This window comes from Microcaecilia unicolor, unplaced genomic scaffold (genome assembly GCF_901765095.1).
Source record: "Microcaecilia unicolor unplaced genomic scaffold, aMicUni1.1, whole genome shotgun sequence".
NCBI classification, from domain to species: domain Eukaryota; kingdom Metazoa; phylum Chordata; class Amphibia; order Gymnophiona; family Siphonopidae; genus Microcaecilia; species Microcaecilia unicolor.
Window position 1 is genome coordinate 192,526 of NW_021963062.1, and position 23,044 is coordinate 215,569.

General features: G+C 41.6%; 1 long non-coding RNA gene across 1 annotated transcript in view; it reads left to right on the top strand.

Moving 5' to 3' along the window:
* Positions 1-2,707: 2,707 nt before the first annotated feature.
* Positions 2,708-23,044, top strand: part of LOC115458864 — a 45,086-nt gene continuing 24,749 nt past the window's right edge. The window contains exons 1-2 of the long non-coding RNA XR_003940160.1: positions 2,708-2,788; positions 6,078-6,267. This is a non-coding gene — a long non-coding RNA (uncharacterized LOC115458864). The remainder of the gene's footprint in view (positions 2,789-6,077; positions 6,268-23,044) is intronic.

Genomic DNA, 23,044 nt, shown 5'->3' on the forward strand with positions numbered 1-23,044 from the left:
GGACAAGCCTGAACTAGAGCTATCACAAACTAAGGTCTGATTACAATAAGGCTGCTGTTAGACAAAGGATTTTTCTCCTACATGAGAACCTTCCCTCCCTCTGGTCATATTCCTGTCTGCGTCTCTAACGGTACCTGGTCAAAATAGCCCCAACAAAAAAGCTCCAAACAAAAAAAGCTCATGACATAATAGTCCCTGACATAACAGCAACTGTCAAAACGGCCTGCCCACAATATAACCCTTGACAAGTTAGCCCCCTGACAATAGGGCTCGATCAGGCTGCCCAGAATATGGGACTGCATTTTTTTCCTAATAATCTTACCTTGCCAAACAGGATAAGGTTGGTAAGACTATGAAAATGATGACAATATTGTTGTTGTTTTTTTTAAATTAGCATGTTGATGGAAGAATAGTTTCTTTAAATAGTAGAACAGATCATGAATACCAGTTTGTAGCTATAGAATTTTGTTTATGTATATATGCTTTATGCAATTGAATGCTGGTAGGAGTCTTTATCAGTGAAGATTTCAGTTGTAGTTTATTATATTTTTTGTGATGTGTTATTTTTTCTTAGGGGGCTGTTTCGTTAAGGGGGCTATTTTGTGTAGGGGCTATTTTGTCAAGGGTTGTTTTTTGGGAGGGGTCATTGTTAGGGTGTGAAATGTCAAGGGTTATTTTGTTACAAGGCTGTTTTGTCAGGGCTATTATGACTGGGTGCCGTCTCTAACATAATGAAATGGAGACCCTGAGCTGCTCCACAGAGAAGTTGAATTAGTTCTTTTCTAAGCGAGAAAGATATTTTAGTGGCGTGATTACACAATCACCCCTTAACTCTCTAATGGATGGTTCATTAGATAAGATGCATATAAAATGCTCTCTGTTAAGCTAAAAGTAATCACTTATCCAAACATTCTGAGTGACCTCCGTGGTGGTAAAGACAAATGGGCTTCTATTGTATTTTGGTGTGATACTTAGGAAACTTGAGTCAAACAATAAAATATACGTAAATCTCTTAATATGCACAAATTATGTGTGCTGTTGGATGTGATAATTCAAGCATGTACAATTTATAGCTTTTGCACACACTCTTTTTCCCATTCTAATCCATTTATGGAAATCAAGATAAACTGTTAATGAGCTAAAATATCATGCAAATCGAGTCATTAGCAATTTATAAAAGCTAATTTACACTTGTGCAAAATGCACGATTGCCTGAATCCTTCGAAGTTAAATTACAAACCACAAAAAGGTTGGTAATTGCTCATGAACTTTTTCACTAGAAAGTTGCCATGGGAATCATTTGCATTTTAGGCACATGGTCTGACACTCCAAGAAATCATCTCATGGTACTATGCCTTTTCCAGGGAGATTCACTCTGCTTAGATCAGACACCTAGAGAGGTGCCAATCCTGTGCTGCCCACAACATTGCCATTCCATAGCACTGCAGAACCATAACAACATATCTGATGTAGTCTGAGCCCTGAAGAATCTCTTGCATTGGAATCCATCTGTAGTAAAAATTCATTGCACGTAATTTGTTGAATTTTTGCTTTGTTGGCAATCTCTATCAATTTGTTAAATGTTGACACAACAGAATGTCACCAGTGCTTGATTATGGTTTAATCATGCTGATTAGATCAGAAAATTATACTAGTGTCAGCAATGAAAAAAAAAAGACCCTGATACAATAGTTACATATAATACATTTAAATCAAGAAAGAACAGTAACTGAATGAACTTTCCATAGTGAAGACAACAAAAATTGTGTTCATTGTTTTCTAAATATAAACCACCCTGGTATTCAAACAGATGCAGGCAGTCGGGAGAGGCTCTAGCCTGCTAAGCCACTTTCAGTTGCCTAACCCCCAATATTCAGTGGCATCGAATATCTTCTCTGACCGCCCATGTTAAAAGTGGGAAGGTCAGTGGTGGTACAAGGGGAGGTACTGGGGAGGAGCTGGTGGGCATGTGGGTGCCAGCAATATTAATTTCTGGGCCCTGCATAGCTAACCCGGCCAACTTAGGACAGCTCAAAATCTGGGATAGCTATGTGGGTCCTGGCACTGAATATCAGCTGGAACCCACATAACTGTAAAAACTCTTTATGAAGTCCTCCGAGTCTTTCTGGCCCGCAGAAAGAGGCCCCTCCTCCTCCCCTAGCCCATGTTCTGAACAATGCCGCCCTATCCCCTCCACCTCCCGAATGCCCCCCCCCCAATCCCTGAGGCCTCAATAGGCCATGCTGGACCTACCTCTGAGCATTGGTGGTCCAGTGGGGGTGATAGAGGCAGGACTGAACCTCCCTCGCTCCTGCCCCTAGCGGCAGCATCCCAAAAATGGCTGCCGTGACCTGTCTTATACAGGCCCTGGCTGAATATTGCACGGGATCCGGATAAGCTCTGGTGGCCAGGGTAGTTTAATTAGCTCCGGACATTCAGCACCGTGGTCCGCACATGGCCTGGCACCAAATATCCTGGGCTAATTTAGCCGGCCACGGTCAGCATTCAAAAAAATGCAGACCATTGCCGACTGAAAATCACCTGGAAAGAGTCTATGTGTTGTGAGCAGACAACAATGAAAAGCAGAATCATAAGGCAGTTGATGATGAATATAGACACACAGCTGAAAAAAAGAAATCTACCAGTTTATAATGTCAGACTTTGATAATGAGGTTGGATTTCTTGTTCTTGGATTTCCTAGTAGAATGTTTGGCAAACAATTGCTGGCATTGGTTCCTGACAAAAGACCACCATATGTCTACCCTGTGCAAGAAAACAAGCAACAAAGGTACATTCCAACAAAAAACTAACGTTATTTAAAAGATTCTGATTCTTTGGACTGCCGGTCATCTTTATGAAAAGTAGGTTTGTCTTTTCCAGAGCCAAATACAGTGCACTCCATTTAAGTGCACATTGGATAAGCGCATGCTCTGTTTAACTGCATGCAGTACTTCGGTCCCGGTTTTGGTGCCATCAATTTCTATGCGTATTCTAATGATTGCCAATTAGTGCTCATTATTGTTTATTAAGTGTTGCTATCAATGCTGATTCGTTTGTTAAGCTAATTAAGTTGTGCATTGTTATGGAATACGCCTGGATTTCATTGTGATCTCTAGGTGCGCTATATAGAATCTGGCAGATAGCATATATTTTCAAGGGGGGCATTATGTGAGAGGGGCAAAGGTAGGGCATGGGTAGGTCCCACATCTATGTAGAATACTATAAGTTACATGCTAAAATGCAACATTTAGACCTGCACATTTATGCTGCCATTGACCCACTGTATGCGCTTGTGCCTAAATTTTGGTGTGTAAATGCTGACTTGTACTCTATTCTGCAATGGCCTCTGGGCACCCAGAATAGTGCTTAGCATTCAGCATTTCACTTGCACTTTGATGCCTATTGTTTGGCACCCTTTACAGAATTTCACCCCTAAAAGCATGAAATAAAGGCTCCTTTCCCTTCTTCCCAGAAAAGACAGCAAGGGGATTGTGATACTGTCAGCAAGGGTTGAAGGTGGGCTTTCACAATAACACAGCTGGACAAGGTTGTAAACATGAAATAAGTGCTTTATTAACTTAAATCTGAGGCCTGTTACTTCACAAGCTTAGAAACAAAGGTAAAGTCTCTAATTTTCACACAGCAAACACAGTTTGTAGTTTCTCTCTTTGCATTCACAAATCTTCAAATAAAAGATTTGCCTACCTCAGCCAGGTCACAACAGCTAGAAGTGTTCAGTAAAGGCATATGTGGGGCTTCAGTTCTTCCTTCCCTGGGCCTCCTTATCCCCACTTTGGCCCTGCCTTTTATACTTCCTGGTTCTTATCCTTTTAGCTCCTCCCCTCCCTTCTCATTTCCTCCCTGGGCAGGACTAGTGCTTTTAAAAGTGTCTCAGACTACCTGACGGATTATCCTTAAGGGTGAGGGGCAGTGTTCTATAAACCCCTTCAAAGGGATCAACAGTAAAAATTGTTGGGTGATTGTAAGTTTGCATTGACTTGAAAGAAAATCAACTTTTTTGCTTGAACCCCTGTATGCATTTTGGGTAGATCTGTATAATAGCTACCAAGTTCCAAAGAGCATGCAGAAGGATGGACAGGCAAGCATCCTCCCCACTGGTTCCCCCATCCTTGTATTCCCTTCCCCCCAGGCTGCCCCATCCTGACATTATACCCCCCCCCCCCCCCCCCCGCTATCAGAATGACCTAGTCTTGCTCTATTCTTGGCTTCCCCTCTATGCTGCCCCATCTTAACATTACTTTCATCCCTTGGATTTATGTATTTCAGCATTATGGAGGCAATTTGATAAATGAGTAATGCAATTATGCATGACCTAACTGGCAAAAATACATTCCAAAATGCACTATGTGCTGTTCTATAAAGTAGTGCTTAACTGCTATGACATGTAACTGCAAGGGGGCATACATATGGGTATAGAATAGGCATGCCATAGGCATGGTGCCCTGTGACATGAGCAACCTATAGAATACTATCTGTTGTGCACATTTCATGGCACACTTAGGTGTGCAGAACAGGAAGTGACCATGCAGATGGACCAGGATGACAGCTGCAAATCCTTTATTTAAGAATATAGGTGCAGGTCAAGCTGTGGACCCAACACGTGTTTCGACTATGGAGCCTTCCTCAGGAGTCCTCTGTTATACAAAAATATGCTTACAAACGGTAAAGGTAAACCCACAAAGAGAACATCGAAACGTCTCTCAGACAAGTAAAAGACTGTACCGGTCAAGATACTAAATACCATTGCTAAGAGCATAAGGTTAAAAAATCCAGGGTGCCAGGTTAAAATATGTAGGGGGCAATCAATGACAAAGAACAGAGCTCATGCAAGAAAGAGGTGGAATTATTACATGAGGAAGCAGAGAGCTAGACAAGGCAAGAAAAACATGCATGTGTACAAACAGGCTAACTGATTAATTTTAAGTTGTTCACTCTCCTGAAATGCATCTAAAAATAATAAAATCACCATTAATTAAAATATCCAGTCTATAAAATGCTTTTACTACGACACTGCCTGCCAGTGCTAATGGCTAGTTGACTATGTTTTAGGAACTTGACTAATTAACTGTGAAAGCAGGAAGCATTCAACCATAGAAAAGTGCCAGCATTTTTACTTTTAAAGGAGAAAAATTATGTAAGTCCTACACAATCTGCCAGCACTTCATCAAAACAACTTCTGCTTAGTTTCAGTGCTTCATCTGTTTCTGTGGTTCTCTGAAATTCAAGCCTCAAATCAGTTGAGTTAGGCAGATTTTAGCTGGATAAGCTCATTAACAAAGACTTGATTGTTTAAACTAGCCTTTGACTGAACCTTGGTCTCACTGGAGTCCCACCTCCATACCTGCTGTTCCCCTGTTACCATCCCATCTTCCTTTATTCTACCCCTTTCACCTCTCCCCCTTAACTACGTATGTGAAGTATGTTGGCTCATTGGATGGTCCCTTCTTTCCTATCTAGAATTTTGTACTTTTTTTTCATCCTCCCTTGATATTAAATATGTTAACCGCTTTGATCTGCTTAGTTAGCAAAGGAGGTATAGCAAATGCAAATAAATAAAAAATGTATATCATAACTGTGTTTAAATTATTTATTGCAAATAATGATAAAAGTGATGCAAAGGCTGAGAAGCTCCCAATTGTGTGTAGAGTTGACAGACCCTTCCATCCACATTAGCATATTTCTTCTTCCTTTGGTTCCTATCCACTGGGCCACAGAACGGTGTTCCGCAGGACGGTGGGTCAATGAGTGGGGTCAGAAGTGCATGTACTAGAGACCCTAATAAAGAGGCAAGATGTTGGGTGGTTCTTACTCTGTCCTCCAATACTCTACCACATATGCCTCTCTCCCAGCTTGTACATCTTTTCCTTCTAACAGTGAGTTCTTCTTTGAAAAGGGTCTTCTGTTCATGGAGGTCCACTCCTTTGCTGCAATTTTCTTTTAAATGGTTCATGCTGCAGTATGTGCTGCCTTTTATCAGACCAGCCTGAGTTTCTAAGTGGCAACTTCTTTGTCCTCACTTTGCATAAGCCCATTCTCCAACCCCTTTTTTCTTCCAGCTTCAGGCTTCTCTCTCTTCAAGATGACTGCTTCATAGAGTCCATGCATTGCAATCTCACCTCAGCTGGCTGTTCCTCCAGCAGATGTCATAGATGCTAGAATAGCAAGATCCTGGCCCTCAGGCCTGCCTGAAGAAACCTGTCCAGATGGAGGCAAAGAAAATATCAGATGAGGACAAGTCCCACAAAGGTACTAGATTAGCGTACGTGGCAGTGTGTATAATGTCAAAGGGGGTCACACAGATGGACAGTAGAATTTACTGGTTTGATGAAGGAAGAGAGCATAGTACTCACTAAGGGGGGCTTTTACAAAGGTGTGCTAGCATTTTTAGCGTGCGCTAAATGCTAGAGACACCCATAGGAATATATGGGCATCTCAAGCATTTAGCACACGATTACTTTTAGCATGCACTAAAAACGCTATCACGTCTTCGTAAAAGAAGCCCTAAAGTTCTAAGTGTGGTCATTCTAGAATCAAGGGGTTAAGGAATGTCTTGCTTCTTTATTTTGAAATGTCTTTATTAAATCACCAACACAGCATAGAATAAAATGCAAACCAGTACAAGGCTAATGTCTTACTTCTTTAAATAAAGGAGCTGCTAAGAATATAGGTCAGCTCTTTCAGGCAGCCTGTCACCTTGAAAGGCACAACAGACCTCAGCATTGACAAAATAGGAGATTTGGGGATTGTTTGGAGGTGGGCCCTTGGGCCCAACAATAGCTATTCAACCTGCTTGGTGGATGGAGTAGTCCAACCAGTGTCTCCAAGTTTGGAGTATCTCAACATTTTAGTAAAACATCTATTCCACAAAGCACCACTTATAGATGGTCTGGTAGATGTGTGAGCAGGATCTAATTCCAAGGTAAACCATATGCAGAAAGTTGCAATTGTACCTTGTAGGTTCTCAAGAATCACAACAGAATCATACAGATGGTGTGGGGAAATGCCATGGAAGCCATTCTGTATAGTCTCTGATCTCTTTACATTACATTAAAATACTTATATTCTGCAGTTACCTGAACAGTTCACTGCAGATCACATTCTGAACACTGGACAGATTTGGATGGGCTGGAGTGGGCTTCGATGACAACTTTAGGAGTTGAAGAACAAGGCCAGATGGAGCAGTAGCCTGGCAGACGTATACGGTTTGTACCCTGAAAATGGCAAGAACAAATCAAGATCAAGTGTATATATCTAGTATCACATCATACCTTAATCTATGAGTTTATCTTGTTGGACAGACTGGATGGATTGTACAGTCTATTATGTTAAAAGTATAGCATGGGCATCGTAAGAACATATGAATTGCTATGCTGGGTCTAATGAACTATCCATCAAGTTCAGCATCCTGTCTCTGAGAGATCCCATTATGAAAGTTCATTGTATGTGATTCACTCTCAGATGCTAACTGTTAATAGACCAGTCCCTTAGAAACTTGACCAAAGCTTTTTTTTTTCATACTTCACCACATTGTCTGGCAATAAATTCTGTGGCGTCCTTTTACTAACCTGCAGTAAAAAGTGGCCTTAGCATGCCCTTCTATGGGTTTTTTCCTGCACGCTAATGCCGTTCTTACTACAGCTGGAAAATGGATGATTTTCCATTAACTGAATGAATAGCCATGTGCTAATGTTATCATTAACGCATGGCCATTACCAAACATTAGCACGCAACCTCTTACCACCATCCATTTTGTAGGTGGTAAAGGCTCATGTGCTAATCCCGCACTAATTAGTTAATGTGCAGTAATGTGGCTGCGCTGATTTGCACTGCTATGCCCATGCTCCGCCCCCCTGACACACCCCTTTCAAGAAAAATAAACATTTTGGGCTTTTATCACAGGAGGCCTCAGAGTGTCTTACTGTAAGCCCTTTTAAGCTGTGGTGAGCATGTGCTAGTGCTTACCGCAGCTTAGTAAAAAGAGTCCTATATCTTAACTGTTAACTTGAAAAAATACATTCTTAAATTTGCTTTAATTCTCCTAGTTAATAGAGTGTCTCCTAGATCTAGTACTACTGGATAGAGTAAGTAACTGTTCCATTTTATTTGCTCTACATCACATAATTTTACAAGCCTCTACCATATCCTCACTCACGTTTTTCTTCTCCAAGTTAAACAGCCCTAACCTGATAAACATTACCTTTTCTAAAGGAGCTACAGTGTATTCTATTTCCTTTGTCATTTTTATTCTTTCTTTGTATTTTTTCCAATTCTGTTACATCTGTTTTGAGACAGGGAGATCAGAACTGCACACAATACTCAATGTGCATTCACACCATACAGATGTATTATAAGATTGCTTTATTCCATATTCTTTTCCAAATAATTCATAACTTTGTTTGCTTTTGACTACACAGAGCTCAGGATTTCAATAACGTTTTTACAGTGACTCTAAAATCCGTTTCCTCAGGGATCATTCCTAATGTGGATTATTTTTTTTGTTATGTGTATCGCTTTGCACTTGTCCACATTAAATTCAATCTCCATTTAAATGCTCAGTTTCTTGCCTGACAAAGTTCTATTACCATTTCTTTTAGTCAGCTCATATTTTAGCTACTTTCAATAAATGTGTGTTAGTTGCAGACCCCTCCTCTCCCAACCTCCCTGTCTTTGTTGTTTATACCCAGGGACTACAGTTTGTGAATGGGGCATCACTGTTCTTATTTTCTGGGTCCTGAGACAGGTTTCGCTGCCCTTCAGTGGATGTTTTACATGGAAGCACTATCTCCCCCCACACACTCTATTTTCTCTTTACATATTCTCTCTTTTCACTCATCTAAAATTAAATCAGGTCCAGTCTTTTATCTTTGCAAATGAAACAGAGAAAAAACTCAAAATCTTTGGACCAAATTTGTAAAATTCTTTTATTCTCCTTTCAGGAGATTCCTCATCAACTCCAGGATATCTCCTGTTCCAGTGCTTCTCTCTTTTACAGCCAAAGAGGGCACAAATTGGGGGGGGGGGGGAGCAAAACTTATAGGATAGCCGTGTTGAGGAGTAGCACCTCATATTCCTCCAAATCTTCTCTGAGTTCCACAAATTCTAGTAGCTGAGTTGGGTAGAGTCCAGGACTGAGCAGGCCATGGAGTGTCAATTTGAACAAGCTGACTCAGCAGGGAGAAAGAGAACTACAGACCTTCAAAAAGAGAACTAGAGGTAACAATTTATAGCTATATTAATGCCTAAGAAAGGAAAACAAAGAAAGGTAGTGAGGGGAACATCAAAAGGGAAACTGAAGAATCATAAAAGGGGATTGGGCACAAGAATATCTTTTACCAGATGAGGACATTCCTCAGGCTAATAAGCATAGTGGAATCACAGAATCCCATGCAATAGAAGGCATTGCTAAGTCATGCAGATACAGTCCTGGGTACTCATTAACATTTTGGGGTATGTTTAGTAAGGTGCGATAGCGTTTTTAACGCGCCTTTAAAGTTAAGGCGCATTTAATGCTAACATGCCTATACATTTCTATGAGTGCATTAGCGTTTAATATGCATTAACCATGCTAACGCACCTATAGCGCACCTTAGTAAACATAGGCGTTTGGGTCTTGGTCATAGTTTAGGTGAAAAATTATTTATTTATTGCATTTGTATCCCACATTTTCCCACCTCTTTGTAGGCTCAATATGGCTTATATGGAAATATATAAGAAAATAAACATTTAGTATTGCAAAAAGATCTTGGGTAAACATGATGATGATAAAGCATGATAATAGTATAACAAGCAAATATCGTAGGCAGTTCTGGATATATGTGTAGGAGTTCACATTTGTTGATCTTTGTGGTATGCCTTGTTAAAGAGATGGGTCTTCAGTAGTTTGCGGAAGTTAGTTAGTTCATAGATCATTTTTAAGTTATGCGGCAGCGTGTTCCAGAATTGTGTGCTCAAGTAAGAAAAGGTTGATGCATGCATTAGCTTATATTTTAGACCTTTGCAGTTGGGGAAGTGAAGATTAAGGTATGTGCGGGATGTTTTTTTTAGCGTTCCTGGGTGGTAAGTCTATCAGGTCTGACATGTAGGCTTGGGATAAGCAGGATGTAGAGTTATGAATAAAGAATATATCCAAGAAATGTATAATACAGCAGCAGAGAACCAACCCTCTTGGTCACCAGCAGCATTGAACACCCTGTCAGGACAAGCACGCTGCATGCCAAATGACAGCAATATCTGTTGGTAATTCAACAGTTCAACTTGCACCTCCCCAAAGTGGAAATCTAAGTCCATCCCATTTGTGCCTCTAGGCCCACACAGATCAACTATCTCAGAAATTAACCACAAAACACCCTCATCAATCCAAGTGAACATTATAGCTCACAGACTACTGGTGCATCACAGGAAGCATGAGGTGAAGGCCCTGCAGGAAGACTTGGCTTCCAGCTTTGACACTTTATTATTGAAACATGTGAAACTCACTTGTTTAAATTCTGCTTAACTTCAGAGGATGGCAGAAGTGTGAAAGAAGCTAAATGCCAAAACTGAACTGGGCAGATAACTGTTCCTTTCCTGAACAGTCTTTTCCTTGGATGTTAGCTTGAGTCCTTTGGCCATGTATTTTGACATCCTCTTTGGCTCATAGAGAGTGGACCTGAGGCACTAACCTTCTTGGGAAATGAGCTTGGTATACATGACATCATTTCCAGGTTCAGTCTAGCCAACATATGTAAGCTCAAGGAAGGCTAAAACAGTAGCACTCAAATACTTTCTCTCCCTCATAAGCACTTACATTTTGCATGTCAGCTAATACCTGGATGCCTGCTACAATGGCAAGAATACAAAATAGGTACCATTTCATTTATAAATGATGACTTAGCTATGTGGGATTCTTTTTCAAGGGAGTACAACTGTGTATCTGTTTGGAGTTCTATTCTGATGCACTTTGTACTGACTGCCAGGACACTCCAGAAAAGAGATGAGAATCACAAAGGATAATATTTTTTCAGAGCTGTTGTCATTTGTTTTTCCACTAACAATATGGGGTTAATGGTGAGTCAGGACAGGTGCAGAAGAGCATTATAGTTGGTTCATGGACAGCATCCCAATTGGAACTATGTGTCGTGGTCATAGTCATATGAGTGCAAAGAGGTGGCTTGCTGTTCATCCCGTTTTCTTTCTGCCCTAGGCATTCTGCCCACCCTTCGAATAAGTAATTCCTAGAATAGAATAGGCGTTTTCAGGTTATGTTGGTTACATATAGGTAACAGCTCTCTTGATTCTTTATTATGTCAGTGGTAGGGGGAGGTGGTGTGTGCATGAGATAATGTAGTGGAGGTCTGAGTATTGATCAGATGGACTCAGTTTTGTTAGACTGTTGTCCTCCCAAGGGCTAATAACATAGAGTGCAATGGGCAACTCTGTATGTGTGCGCGTGTGTGTGTCCCAGCAAACCAGGTCACCAAAAGTGTGGAGGTGATTCAATATGCAAGATTCCAAATAGAGACAGGAAGTGACCAAGAGGCCCAAAGAGATGGTCTATAGCAGGCTGGAAAGTTCAAGTTTTATTGCAGATGCTACACAAAAAGAACAACAAACAGAAGTGTCCACCTAACCATAAAACACACATGCAGTGTACAAAAAAAGAAAACAGGTAGGGGGGTACACCAAATGTCTGTCCAAACAGTAGATATACTCAAAATTCAGTGCCAAAAGCACAAGTTTATATAACAGTTCAGTTCCAAAGACTAGACGCAGTCCTGTGTTTTGGTGCTAATTGTGCCTGCTTCAGGAGTCAAACAAGATATCTCTGTATAAACAACATAGGCATAAATATAAGATCATGAAAATATAAAACTCAACATCCATATTAAATCATGAAACAAAACACAAATAAATCAGTAAATATATAAAAAAAGACTATATGTGTATATAAAAAGTCACACATAAGTATATTTAAATAAGCCATGATGTTGGAGGTAGGATGATAGCATGGCTGCCATTATATGCTTGAAGACTGATAGGTAGCTGGGTAGCAGTGCAGGCTCCCAATGAGTGAGTTTTTGGCAGCTAAGGTACTTGTTCACAAGAACTAAGGAAAACACATTCCTACACTGATAAATTAAGATGCCTATTGCTGACTGCACTGAAGAAACCTTCAAGCTAACAACTAGTTGAAGGAGAAAAATTATATTTTAATTCATTTTATTTATTCCGTTTGTGGCCTGCTACTCATTACACTTGTAAATGGTTTACAATTAAAACATACATGTTAAAACACGTTTTAAAAAACCTGCAAGATACAGAAACATTATACATTAAATATCCAGACAATAAATCATTGGAACAAGTGTTTTAAAGCCCTAAGAGAATGAGGCAAAATCTTGTATATGTGACCCAAGGGGTAGAGTACTCCATTGCAATGGTGCCCTCACAGAAAGATGCATGACCAAGTTAACTTCCTTCCTTTGCTTGTCCGTTTATCCCCAAGGCTATATTCATGAACATCACTATTATACTTAATTGAACAACAGTAGAAACAGAAATTCAATAGGAATCTTTAAGAAAAAAGGCAATAAAGTATGCTACCGATCTCTTTGTCAGCACTGAACAAACTGAACCTGATTACTCAATGCAACTGTAAACAGTGCCAACAGGATGCTATTTAGATACCCGTGGGTTCAGATCTTGTCACAGAGAAATCTGGATAATAGAACTGCAGCAGCGGCAGCTTCCCACTGTTGTTGATTTCCTTGTCTGAACCAGGATCACCCTTTCTAAGATATCCCTTTGCAAATCTCTTCAGGCACACTTAATTGGTTTAACTTGGCAATCTTTAGATTACACAGAGAGCTGCTTTAAATCAGTTTAGATGTCTAAATCTCTTGACATTAGTTACGTAAAAATGTTTAGGAATAAATGACACTTTACACAAGAAAATAAGCAAGCAATCATAGTAGACTATTGAATATCACAATATTAAAAAAATAATACCTTATACATGGCACATTCACAGTCCCCAATTCCTTGTATTACCTCCGGAAGAGATTCTGCAGCACTAACATGGTACATATAGAGGGGCATAATCGAAAGGGGTGCCCAAGTTTTCCTGAGGACGTCCTCGCAGGACGTCCCGGTGAAAGGGTGGGGAAACCCGTATTATCGAAACAAGATGGGTGTCCATCTTTTGTTTCGATAATATGGTCGGGGACGCCCAAATCGTGAAATTTAGGTTGACCTTAGAGATGGTCATCCCCTTTTTCTGCAATAATGGAAACCGAGGACGCCCATCTGAGAAACGACCAAATGCAAGCCATTTGGTCATGGGAGGAGCCAGCATTCATAGTGCACTGGTCCGCCTCACATGCCAGGACACCAACCGGGCACCCTAGGGGGCACTGCAGTACCATACCGGGTATATACATACCTAAAAATTTTATGCAAGAACTTTGCCAGCCACGGAGCAGGTGTAAACACTTGTGCATAAATATTGTTGATACATGCATAACTTACAGTGTTCTGTAAGTTGTGGGTATTAGTTTGAGTCCTTCCCAAGCTCTGCCCATGTGTTCAGCCCCTTGCAAACACACTCTATGTAAGCTAAGTGATATTTCATCTACGCATGTATTTGCACACATGTACTCATAAATGCCATTATTTGAAACATTTATACATGTTATTAGATGCATAAATATTACTGCTTATCTTACAGAATTACCTTTTAAATGCACCCTTACACTTCGGTTACTAGTTCAAATCCTCCAATTCATTATAAATCAAAAAATGAACAACCCAAATAGAACAAACCCTATCTGCTAATAAAGTAAAACTCTTTCACATTATATGGAAATCTCTTACATGCCCATCTACTAAACTGCATTAATGCACACTATTAGGCCTTAAAATAAGTTAAATGCCAGGAAAACCTGTTAAATCACTTTAATGCAGCTTTCAATGCAAAAATAAATCAGATACAATGCTTGGAAAATTCATAACCTAATTAGCATGCAAAGGCATAAACAGTTTCCCATTACTAGGTACAGGGGTTAACATGGCTTTTTTGACCCTTTACTATTTCTGGAAAAATAGAGGGGCATTTTTGAAAGAAACGTCTAAGTTTGGATTTGGATGTCTTTGTAAAACGCCCAAATCCGGAGGCGGGGAAAAGCGTATTTTCGAAAAAAGATGGACGTCCGTCTTTCGTTTCGAAAATACCGTCAAAGACGTCCAAATCCAAGGATGTCCTTAGATTTGGACGTCATTGCATTTGGACGTCTTTGACTTTCGGCAATTTTCAAAACCAAAGACGTCCAAGTCAAAAACGTCCAAAGTCAAGTCATTTGGACATGGGAGGAGCCAGCATTTGTAGTGCACTGGTCCCCCTGACATGTCAGGACACCAACCGGGCACCCTAGGGGACACTGCAGTGGACTTCATAAAATGCTCCCAGGAACATAGCTCCCTTGCTTTGTGTGCTGAGCCCCCACCCCCCCTCAAAACCCACTACCCACAACTGTACACCACTACCATAGCCCTTACGGGTGAAGGGGGGCACCTATATGTGGGTACAGAGGATTTCTGGTGGGTTTTGGAGGGCTCGCTGTTTCCTCCACAAATGTAACAGGTAGGAGGGGTATGGGCCTGGGTCTGCCTGTCTGAAGTGCACTGCACCCACTACAACTGTTCCAGGGACCTGCATGCGCTGTCATGGACCTGAGTATGACATCTGAGGCTGGCATAGAGGCTGGCACGTAATATTTTGAAAGATATTTCTTGAGGGTGGGAGGGGGGTTAGTGACCACTGGGGGAGTAATGGGAGATCATCCCCGATTCCCTTCGGTGGTCATCTAGTCATTTCAGGCACCTTTTTGTGTCTTATTTGTAAAAAAATCACGTTCGGGTGAAAATGTCCAAGTGTTAGTCACGGACGTCCTTGCTTTTTTTCGATTATGGGTCAATGACGTCCAAGTCTTAGGGACACCCAAGTCCCACCTTCACCACGCTTCCGATAAGCCCCCTTGAGATTTGGACGTCCTTGCAACGGACTTTCGCTAGAGACGTCCAAAATCGGGTTTCAATTATAGCGATTTAGATGTCTTTGGGAGATGGGCGTCCAAGTTCCGTTTTATGTCGAAAGATGGACATCCATCTCTTTCGAAAATGAGCCTGATAGTCATGTATACTCTTGGGAGAGAGATAGAAAAGGTGGATTCTTAAAGGAGTCATCTTAAGTAAAAAGAAAAATCTTCCCAGCATCTCATCTACATAGAAATGTTAAAATTCCTGGTGAACTACTGCCTCCCTCATTCCATGTCATAAGGCTCCCCTTCCAGAAGGCTCTGAAACCCTTGGGGAACTAATGGGCCAAAAGTAGTCCCAGCTCTGTTGTGGGGTAAAAAAAGAAGATTTGAAGGACTACTTTCCCTCTCTTTCCCCACCTGAGTAGCCGCATCTCTCATACCTCATGAGCCTCCTCATAAAGAAACAAAATGTCTGTCCCCCTCTCTCTGGATCCCCTGTAACCAGACTCACATCTAAAGCAGTAAAATGAACTTAGGAGCGAAACAATTCACAGCTACTTTTGCCCTGGTGCCCACCATGTTTCAAAATGATGGTACCTACTGGCCCTAATGTTGTTGGTGTCCTGTTTAAATTCACTTATAAGTACCTGAATTTACAAGTGAATCTGGATAGAATCTTATCCTGAGACTGCTGAAAGACAGCTAATGAAATGGCATTTCTCTACCTAGAATGAACTCAATGAACAATGCTGGCTGTGTGACCCAGTATTGAGAGCCATAGGTAAATCTTCAGAGACCTTAGTATGGCCTTTTTACAGCACAGAATTTTTACAACAGCATCATACAGTCTGGAGCCAGATGTTGCATTTTAAGGTTAAAAGAAAATAAGAGGTGAATGTGGTTCCATGCTTGCTAACAGAGTGAATCACTGAAATGTCAAATGCTGAGTTCCATTACACTAAAAGCAGATAGTTGTTATACAGCCTGTTTCAATACTCTTTATTTCTCACTGTCTAGGTGACCTTGAGCACGTCATTTGACCTTCTTGTGTTAAAATTTAGATTATACTCTTTGTGGGTATTAAATTTTATTATTTTGCAGATATAGTGGTGGTGCATAGACCGTTATTAAATGGACTTGGGAGAAATCCACTATTTCTGCGTTAAGCAGTATAAAATGTTTTGTACTTTTTTGGGATCTTGCCAGGTACTTGTGATCTAGATTGGCCACTGTTGGAAACAGGATGCTGGGCTTGATGGACCTTTGATCTTTCCCAGTATGGCAATACTTATGTACTGATGTACTTATGCCATACACAGTAGATTGCTACTTAAAATCTTTTCATTGTCTACGTTAGCCCCCAAATTCAATAAATGGCACCTAAAGTTAGGCACAGAATTGCATGCCCAGTTGTAGAATAGGGTCAGTTACACACATAACATAATTAGCTCATTTGCACTAAATTGCCACTTAATTGGAGATAAGTACCATTAAGGGCCCTGTTTACTAAGCTGTGCTAGAGGCGCATTAGCATTTTTAGCGCACGCTAACCATGCAGATAACCATAATATTCCTATGGGTGTCTAACATGGTTAGCATGTGCTAATTTATAGCACACACTATAAACGCTAGCGCACCTTAGTAAACAGGGCCCTGTAATTAGCAGATGCATGTGTAACTGACTTTTGTTGCACCTAACTTCTCTTGTGCAGAACTGCAAAAGGGGATGTTAACATTGGAGGGGAATAGATACGTCGGGGGCATTCTGACTAACCTTGTGCACACTTTCCCCCTAATTTTGCAAAAGTTGCCAGAAACTGCATGCACAAATTTGGGCACATGTAATTTAATTGACTAACAAGCTAATTAGCACCAATTGGCTTTTTAACAAGGAATTATTAGCACTAATTAAATGTAATTGAACTTTACATGTGTAAATTTGAGCATGGGATCCCTGTCTAAAATTTACACACAATTTGATAAAGGGAGCACTGAAATGGGTGGGAGATGGGCAGAATGGGCGTGTTCCTAAAATGTACACGTTTATTTATTTTTTATTTTATTAGGATTTATTAACCGCCTTTTTGAAGGAATTCACTCAAGGCAGTGTACAGTAAGAATACATCAAACATGAACAATAGGCAATTACAGCAGTAAAAATATTCAAATAACAATACAAAGTATAGCATAGTATGCTACTTACAATGCCAACACAATACGTAATACAACATTTTAATTGACAGTGAAGGGTATAAGCAAAGATGGAACATATAGATAAGAGTAAGAGTTAGAAAGTAAGGTAACTAATATAAAGAAAGTTGCACATGAGGTCAGAGAGATGGTTAAATATTATCTCAGCTAGGGCAGGAGTGGATAAATATGTCCTGCTGCAGTATGTGCAGCCCGTGTCACTCTGTGTGTGTAAGTGAGACTTTTAATCACCTACTGATAACATAATGATTAGACTTGAGAACCTATAAGTAGAGTTATTCTACAGAAGTCTTCTCGAGTGCCTATTGATTAACAGTATATTATACAGATGATACTTTACACATCTCCCTGGAGCCTACAGTTACACTTATTTTTCTATATTCCACTAATTCTATTTGCATAGTTCATAGTGAATTACAGAAAGACTCTAGACCACAAAATGCCTAGGATGTAACTTGTTTAAAGAAAATATAACAAAACTGACACCCACAATTTCTTATCCACATATTGAGAGAACAATAAAGTCTTAAGGCCCTTAAACGTTTCATAACATAATAAAAACCGTAAATTAATAGTCAAAGATTTCCAAAACTTGGCAGCTTGATATGCAAACAGACATATGAAATGTTTCTTCCTTGAGATGCCCTTAGGGTTCGGAAAATCAAACAGAAGAGAATTACAAGTATTATATAACTTTCTTCCTACCGCGTAGTGTACAAGAGATATTAAGTATTGCAGTACTATTCCCTGCATGATTTTCCACAACATACATCCTAGTTTAAAAGTTATCCTGGCCTCAACTGGAAGCCAATGCAGTCTTCTATAGAACGTTGTACTTCTGTCTGATTTTCTAAGGGAATAAATCAAACAAACCATGTTGTTATAGAATAACTGGGATATGTGCCTAGTGTAGGCGTGTACATTTGCGCTACGTTTCAGTTGCTGCAAATGGCCATGCCTAAAGTTCTGAGGCATAAGCGCTATTCTATACGCGTCTAACTTTAAGCGCGGCTTATAGAATAGAGCTTGTTTTAGCGCCAATTTCTCTTTTGCCTTTTACAGAATCTAGCCCTTTATGGAATAGATGCATTTACGTGCCCAGCTGCCGCAGTTAGGTGCCACTAATTATGCCAGCCATATGGCATAAATGATCGCGGCTACAGTTTGGCACATAACTATGAACTTATGTTGGTATTCTGTAACAGATTTGGTGTACAACTCAGCTGTCATACAATACTTCTTAGAGTCCAGTTTATGGTGCCTAACTTTCAGTGACCTATGTTGAATTTACCTCTAGCTGTATATAAAAACAGTGATAACTGTTTTACAGAATTGGCAGCTATAGATCTATAGACAAAGTATTTTCATTTGTTTTATTTTACTTCCTTTTTGTTTGTTGTTTTGTTAGTTATATGAGTGGTTAAGGCTAGAGAGGCGTTCAGTTCTTTGGATGTTCTTTTGGGATGTTTTGTGACTTCTTAGGTGAGTTGTTGCTTCATCCTTGGAGGAGTGGCCTAGTGGTTAGGGTGGTGGACTTTGGAACTGAGTTCAATTCCCACTTCAGGCACAGGCAGCTCCTTGTGACTCTGGGCAAGTCACTTAACCCTCCATTGCCCCATGTAAGCCGCATTGAGCCTGCCATGAGTGGGAAAGTGCGGGGTACAAATGTAACAAAAATAAAATAGATACTATTGGAGACAGGAATGTTGCTATTATTGGAGATTCTACATGGAATGTTGCTATTGGTATTCCACTAGCAACATTCCATGTAGAAGGCTGTGCAGGCTTCTGTTTCTGTGAGTCTGACGTACATGACGTCAGACTCACAGAAGCAGAAGCCTGCGCGGCCACATGGGTGATCTGCAAGGGCTGACTTCTACATGGAATGTTGTTAGTGGAATAGCAACATTCCATGTAGAATCTCAAAGAGTAGTAACAGTGGAGGAGTGGCCTAGTGGTTAGGGTAGTGGACTTTGGTCCTGAGGAACTGAGTTCAATTCCCACTTCAGGCACAGGCAGCTCCTTGTGACTCTGGGCAAGTCACTTAACCCTCCATTTCCCCATGTAAGCCGCATTGAGCCTGCCATGAGTGGGAAAGCACGGGGTACAAATGTAACAAAAATAAATATATTTTGCTCACACCTTTTTCAGTAGTAGCTCAAGGTGTGTGTGTGTATATATATATATATATATACACACACACACACACACATATACAGTGCACTCCATTTAAGTGCACGTCGGATAAGAGCATGCTCTGTTTAACTGCATGTTGTACTTTGGTCTCGTTTTTGGCACCATCAATTTCTATGGGGACAAATGTCGTTTTAGCGCACCACTGATAAGTGCAAGAGTCGCTTATATGTATGTGTCTTGTCCGAAAAGAAGGTGAGCCCTTAGGTCCCGCAAGGCCTCGAAGGACCTCAGAGGACAGCCGTGCAACCCCAAGTCTTCACCCGCGGCGACCGCCGTTCACCGAGGGTTGAGCTCCCAGCTGCAGGCGGCCAACGGGACTTCCGGAACCGCGGGGTTGACGAACTTACCCAATGCTGGAAACCAGGAGCGAAGAGGGCAGGAGGAAAACAGAGGAGTCCAACAACAGGCAACAGGTCAGGGCAGGCAGCTCACAGCGTAGTCAAAACAGGCAATAGGTCAAGGCAGGCGGCTAGCAGAGTTGTCCAGAAACAGTCCAAAGGTCAAAACCAGGAGAGCAAGGAAAACGAACTGGAAACTAGAACACACGAAGACTGGCCTCGGGAAACAGAACCTGAAGCAATGTCCTGTCTCTGGCCCACTCCTTAAATACTGTCAGCATTCAACCGCCCAGCCCCATCTGACATGGCCGGCCAATCGGAACCCGGTTACTGACGAAATCCTTCTGGTTGGTTCTGTCCGACCTCCCAGGCGGGACTACAGCACCGGCCTCCCAATCTAACTCCTCTGAGGCGGAGCTTCGGGTTCCCGCGCCCGAAAGTGGAGGAGATGCCGGCCATCGCATCTTGGCGCCATTCTCCCCGCTGGCGCAAACACGGACCTCATAGCCAGCGATCGAGGCCCCGGAAGCCGTGATCGCCGGCCCAGGGCCTCGGCCCCGGACTGGGCAGCTATCGCCGCGGCGAGCCCCGGCTCTCCACCGCGGCCTCAAGAAGGCCGGCCCTCGCTGCAATGAACACCGGTTCTTGCTTCCCGCAGAGGAGCAGCCGGAGGGAGCGAAAGATGTGACAGCATGGTTCAAGACCGTTGCTCTACAGGAAAGACTCCACATAAGCGCGTGCATGGAATATGGAAGCCGAATGGTGTGTGACAACCGAGATTTCAAATTTACCGCCTCTTTAACTGCCCCAGGCAGATTAGGGGAAAGAATGTTGTTGGACCATACACCGGGGTCGTCGCGGTGGCGGAACTGTAAGACTTTAACACTTAAAAAATTAGAAAACAAAGAAAGTCAAGCATCTATTGCTAAAGAATATGGTGTCAATCCCAGTCAAATTTCACGTGTCTTGAAGCAGAAAGACCAGCTTCTGGAAGACTGGCAAAACAATACAAATCCACAACAGAAACGAAAACGTGCGGGAAAAGCTGAGGAGGTAGAAGATGCTCTTCTTTGGTGGTTTTCTCGAGTCAGGAGCAAACAGTTTCCTGTCAGTGGTCCACTTCTTATGGAGAAAGCGAACCAGGTAGCGGAAAGTCTTGGACTGACTGAATTCAAAGCCACTGTTGGATGGTTGGAAAGATGGAAGGAAAGGAACAGCATAAAATTCAAGAAACAGCATGGTGAGAAACAAGACGCTGATGACTTTGGTGCTGAAAATTGGGTTGTTTCAGTTCTTCCTACCATCTTGAACGAGTTTGCACCTCATGACATTTTCAATGATGACGAAAATGGTCTCTACTGGCGAGCGATTCCTGATGGAACACTTGCATTCAAACATGCCGAAAAGGACCGACTGATGATTCTTCTTATGGATGGGAGTGAGAAGTTGGAACCCCTCGTCATTGGAAGGAGCAAACAGCCCCGTTGCTTCAAGAACATTAAGTGACTTCCTGTGTCATAAGAGGCTAACACAAATTCATGGATGACTGGGGAAATTTGGAAGCAGTGGCTAAAGAAGTTAGACACTAGAATGCGGGCACAAAAGTGTCAGATTTTGCAGCTTTGTGATAACTGTGCTGTACACAGGGATGATGTCAGGCTGTCTAACGTCAAGGTGGTCTTCCTGCCACCAAACACTACCTCTCTGATCCAACTTCTGGATCAGGGCATAATAGCCAATTTCAAACAACATTATCGGGCTCTTGTGCTACGTCATCTGATGACCAGACTGGCAAGGATAAATGTGCTGTTGAACTGGCTTGTAATCTATCACTGTTGGATTCCCTACATATGCAGAAAGAAGCCTGGAATCATGTTACACAGGCAACCACTGTGAACTGCTACAAGCGGGCAAGCTTTGTTAAGGATGTGGAGAGGGACGAAACAGATGCAGCTGTTGCAAACGCGTCAGATGAACAGGTTATTGACATCCCAGCCAATTTTACTGAAGAGGAGTTCCATCGCTTTGTAGCTGTTGATTAAGATCTACAAACAGCTGAAGACAGCACTGATGTTGAGATATGCTCCTACATGCAGGCAACAACGGCTGATGATGAAACAGAGGAAGAAATGAGCAGCGAGGCACATGCTGATGAAATTCAATAACCTCCTCCTGTCACTTTTGCAAGAGCGCTGGAGAGTCTCAACACTGTGCGGGCCTATCTGGAGGCCACTGGATGTCAGTGCTATGACAGTTTTTACTGTCTGGCAGACGTAGTCTATTGAACTCACAAACCCAATAGTGTACAGAGGACTATGATTACTTCAAGCCAGCCTAATGTCAGTTAACTGAGACTGTAGACTGTACGTATAATAATAAACAGTACTGTACATATGTTTATCAGATATCAAGCTTCTTTGGGTCACAACGATTAAGTGCACGCTCTGGTTAACTGCATGCATTTCTTTGGTCCCAGACCCTTGCACTTAAGCGGATTGCACTGTACATAAATATATATATATATATATATATATATATATTTTTTTTTTTTTTTTGTTACATTTGTACCCCGTGCTTTCCCACTCATGGCAGACTCAATGCGGCTTACATATACAGGTACTTATTTGAACCTGGGGCAATGGAGGGTTAAGTGACTTGCCCAGAATCACAAGGAGCTGCCCGTGCCTGAAGTGGGAATCAAACTCAGTTCCCCAGTTCCCCAGGACCAGAGTCCACCACCCTAACCACTAGGCCACTCCTCCACTCCATATTGATAGATAGGCAAAGTATTTTTCATTTGTTTTATTTTCTTTTCATTTTGTTTTTTTTAATAGTTATATATATATATATATATATATATATATATATATATTGCTCACACTTTTTTAGTAGTAGCTCAAGTTGAGTTACATTCAGGTACATTGAGTATCTATCTGTCCCTGGAGGGCTTACAATCTTAAGTTTGTACCTAAGGCAATGGGTGGTGGTGGTGGGGGGGGGGGGGGGGGGTTAAGTGACTTGCCCAAGATCACAAGCAGTAGCAGTGGGATTTGATCCAGCCACCTCTGGATGTCCAGATCCCACCTCGGGATGTCAAGACTGGTCCGCTAACCACTAGGCCACTCCTCCACTCCAGGGTCCCATTGCACTCTAGCCCTCTGCTGTACCCCGCTCCCAGCCTTGTACTTCCCCAAACAGTTCAAGGCCATTAAGTAATCTGGTCCAGGTTTTGTCCTATTTCAGCCAGCCAGTGCTCCCACATAT